Raw genomic sequence first — 4821 nt, 5'->3', positions numbered from 1 at the left:
ATATTGTTACTAAACCTTTATTAAGAGTTTAGTCCTTGCAATTTTACATGAAGGTCCTGTGGGGTGAAATAAAGCGATATTTGGGATATTCCACCTTTAAAGGTACGAAAAGTACTAAAAAATATACAAATCGTACAACATTGTTACTACTCTGTTTTTGAGAATTAGAATCATTACATTTTGCATATGGGAAACACTTGGGTGAAATAAAATTCGTGATTTTTTGAAGCCCGTACTTGGAGAGTACAAAAAGTACTAAGAGGTACCACATTGTAATAAAGCGAACATTAATGAGAGCTAAATTTTTATATCTGGAATCGGTCATACAAATACGAAATATACTAAAATTTTCAAAATGATACGAAATTGTTATTGAGGCTTGGATTTTTTAAAAATATTTTTCAACGCCAAAACAATGCCGTAGAGTTTTCAAAAATATTTTGAACGCCACAACTATGGAGTAGGCATCGATTTTTCAAAAATATTTTTTTATGACCACAAGAAAGGCATGGATTTTCTAAAAATATTTTTCAAGGCCACAACAATGGCGTAGAGTTTTAAAAAATATTTTTCATGACCAAAAACAAGGCATGGATATTTCAAAAATATTTTCATAGCCACAAGAAAGGCGTGGATTATTCCAAAAAAAAAAAAAAAAAAAAAAATAAATAAAAAAATAACACCATAAAAAAAGAAAGTTAAAAAAACCATTAGAATGGTTTGGAAAAGGCCTATTTCTTAATATATGAATAAAGAACATTTTTGATTTAGAGGATTAAAATAAGGGATTGAAATAAGGGTTTAAAGGTACAATATCGTACAATTGTCAAATAGAGATGGATAGGAGCTACTACATTTAATGTTATGTATTGTATGCACTTGGTTTAGAGGATTATGATAAGGTGTAGATTTTTTTTTTTTTTTTTTTTTTTTTTTTTTTGGATAAGCGACATAGAGGGTGTTTTCGGACTTTAAGGGTACATAAAGTACCATATTTGTTATTTTTATTCCTCAACCATATGGCTATAGAGGATATATATAATTTGATACGGCCAAAATGTGTCTTATCGAAATAACGGTTCCTTTGGATCCGTCTGTCTGGCTGGTGCGCACGATATCTGAAAAAAGGGAGTATCAGATTTGGTACAAACTTGGTACATAGTAATAATATTATCAATCTTAAATCGGGATCGGAGATGGGCAATATTGATCCCTTCCTTCTGGTACCTCCCCCACAAAAGTTCAAAATTTTCAGAATATAACTTATCTCGTAGAACAAGAAAGGAGTATCCAATTTTGTTCTAACCTCACAAATCATAATATTTATATCGGCTCACTCCATCATGTACCACCAAATTTTGAATAATTTAGTACTTTTCTAACAATTTTCAAACATTTTCAAAGCAATCTCCATATCTCAACCGCTAATACTAACAGTGATTTTAATATTAAATTTCAGGACTTCAGCTCTTTAATTTCTCCCATTACCAAATTGTCTGCAGTTATAGTACGCATATCCAAAACCAGCTCCTTCTCTTAACCACAGACACCAAATATGATATCTATATTAAATTTCAGAATTTGAGCTCTTTTTCTTCATCCAATACCGAATTTAGAACAGATCTCTACACCAGATACCAAAAGAGACCTCAATATAATATTTCGAGATCTCAGCTCTATACATTCACTCAATGCACAATTTATTATCACTTAGTACTTTTTCAACAATTATAGTACAAATTTTCGAAACCACCTCCAAATCTCAACCTCAGATACAACATTTATTGCAATATGAAATTTCATGGTTTGAAATCTACTTATGCGCACAATACCAAATATAGTACCATTTAGTACTTTTCGTACAATTATAGAACATATTTCCGAAACCACCCCCATATGTCCAGGCTGCACATGAACATAGAATATGATATAAAATTTCAGATTCAAAACACAATATGGCACCCAATACCATATTGTACCAAATACAGTACTATTTAGTACTTTTCGTGTATTTGTATTACACATTTCCGAAACCATTCCTTTATCACAAACATATCACCAATAGGAAACCCAAAACAGAATTTCGAACTTTCAGTATCATCCGTTAACCCTAAACCAAACTGTTCCAAACTTAGTAAAGTTCTCATACTTAATGACATTTCCAGAAAAACAATTTGGGACATCTATTTTGCACTTCATCAGTAAGTCTTATTCCGAAATTCAGCTCTTCCCGTTTGTCCGAAACAAAATATTAATTTTTTAGTTCTTTTCGTAAAATTTCAAGATTCTAGCATCAGTTTCGTCTAGGCGTTGATTGTTAGTCAGTTATTTCATTACTCTTATTTGCAAATTGCAGAATTCCTGCTTTATCGGTTCACCACAAATAAAATTTGTACAAAATTGAGTACCATTTAGTACACATTGGTAAGAATTTTCATAACAACCTGTATCATAAAATCCAATTGAAATCTTATTTAAAACTATCAGGATTCCAACCCTACCGGTTCTCCCAAAATTGACATTTTACCAAATTTAGTACCATTTTGTACTTTTCGTGCATATAATTACAAATTTCGAAAACTACCACTCCATATCCTACACTCCGCCAGTAATTTTAATTTAAATTTCAGGATTCCAGTCTATCCGTTCCTTCAAATTCAAATTGTACCAAATTTAGTAACGCTTGGTACTTTTCATATACATGAATACACACTGTCAAAACTACCCACTTATATCGACCCTACTCTTCAAACTTGATTCCCATTCCCATTCCAAATTTCAGGTTCAAGTTCTTCATGTTCCGTTCACATGCTCCGAAATGGTACCAAATGTCGGACATCTTATCACTTTTCGTTCTCTTGTAATGCGAATTTCCCAAAACTCTTTTGTATCCATCCGCCATACACTCCGTAATTCAAAATTTTAGATTTCCTCTACCGGTTCGTCAAATACAAAGGGTACCATTTAAAGCACCATTTTAGTACTTTTGCACCGTTCTAGTACGAATTTTTAAAATCCCAGGCTTATGTGACACCTTCGGACCAGCACCCATAATTTTAAGATTCTAGCTTCAGGCGCTTTGTGTGGGCGTGAATCTTTCACTTATTACAATATTTAACAAGTAAAAAAGCAGCTTAGTTCGACCGGGCCGAAATTTTAATACCCTCCACTTGAAATTTTTCAAAAAACTTACGGAACCTACCACATAAATGAAAACTGTTATATGGAGACTATACAAAGACGTGAACCTACATACGAATTTTTTTCGTCATAGGCTGTAGTACCCATTACGAACTTTGAATACTAAATTTGTTACAATTCCGGTGAATAATGTCGCTAAAATAATCAAAATACCGAATATCGGGATGATATACGAAAATGTGAACCTACATACGAATTTTTTTCGTCATAGGCTGTAGTACCCATTACGAACTTTAAATACGAATTTTTTTTAAATTCCGGTGAATAATCTTCCACAAATGATAAAAATACCGAATATCGAGAGATACAGTTAAATGGGGGTTGTACGAAGACGTAGACCTGCATACAAAAATGCTTGTCATAGGCTGTAGCACCCATTACGAACTTAAATTACGAAATTTGAAATAATTCGGGCAAATAATGTTGTCAAAATCATCAAAATACCGAATATCGGGAGGCACCGTCATATAGGGGCTATACACAGACTTGGACCTGGATACGAAATTTTTTTCTTAGGCTGCAGTAACCATTAAGATCACCAAATACGATAAATTTTAACGATTCCGGTGAATAATGTTGCTGAAATCATCAAAATACCGAATATCGGGAGCTACTGTTATATGGGGGCTATACGAAGAGGTGGACCTGCATACAAAAATATTTGTCATAGGCTGTAGTACCAATTACAAACTTCAAATACGAAATATGAAATAATTCCGGTAAATAATGTCGCTGAAATCATAAAAATACCAAATATCGGGAGGTACCGTTATATGGTAGACGTGCACCTGCACAGAACATATTCTGTCTTAGGCTGCAGTATACTTTACGAACTTCAAATACCAAATTTCAATTCCGGTGAATAATGTCGCTTAAATCACCAAAATATCAAATATAGGGAGGTTCTATTATATGGGGGCTATACCAAACCGTGGACCTACATGGCCCATTTTCAATACCAAAAGTCCTGCAGACATAATATATATATTTTAGTAAAATTTTATCAACCCACTTCATTTCCTTCGGAAGCTAGAGCGATTTCCACAGACGGACAATCGGAGACGGACGGACATCGCTAAATCGACGTAGAATTTTATGCTGATCAAGAATATATATACATTGTGGTGTCTAAAATGTATGTTTCGAGGTGTTACAAACGGAATGACAAACTTAATATACCCTCCATACTATGGTGGAGGTTATGAAAACATATTATATTCCTTTAAAATATCTTCTTTAATTATCAAACTTATAATTGCATAAAATAAAAATAATATTAAATTTATTAAAAAAAGGCAAAAAATTCTTACAACAGGTTCTACCGAGATTTGAACTCGGATCGCTGGATTCAAAGTCCAGAGTGCTAACCATTACACCATAGAACCGTACGTTGAGGGGAGGGAGAAATCGCCGAATTTGAAATTTCATAAACAACATGTTTAAATTTTTGACAATGGTATTTCAAAACTATTAAATAAATCTATAGCATAAGTTTTAAAAATATGCGTGTATTTAATTTGACCATTGTAATATTTTTTTAACATTTTTTTTTTTTTTGCCAAAAATATCAAAAAACCCTAAATCTCATATAATTAGTTACTTTTGAGTTAAAAAATATTT

General features: G+C 32.6%; 1 non-coding gene across 1 annotated transcript; it reads right to left on the bottom strand.

Annotated features, from left to right (window-relative positions):
* Positions 1-4514: 4514 nt before the first annotated feature.
* Positions 4515-4586, bottom strand: TRNAQ-UUG (transfer RNA glutamine (anticodon UUG)). The gene has a single exon. It is a non-coding gene; the product is annotated as a tRNA-Gln (tRNA).
* Between the last annotated feature and the right edge of the window lie 235 nt (positions 4587-4821).

The sequence above is a fragment of the Musca domestica genome, unplaced genomic scaffold (assembly GCF_030504385.1).
Source record: "Musca domestica strain aabys unplaced genomic scaffold, Musca_domestica.polishedcontigs.V.1.1 62, whole genome shotgun sequence".
NCBI lineage: Eukaryota > Metazoa > Arthropoda > Insecta > Diptera > Muscidae > Musca > Musca domestica.
This window is presented reverse-complemented; position numbering and strand designations above follow the sequence as displayed.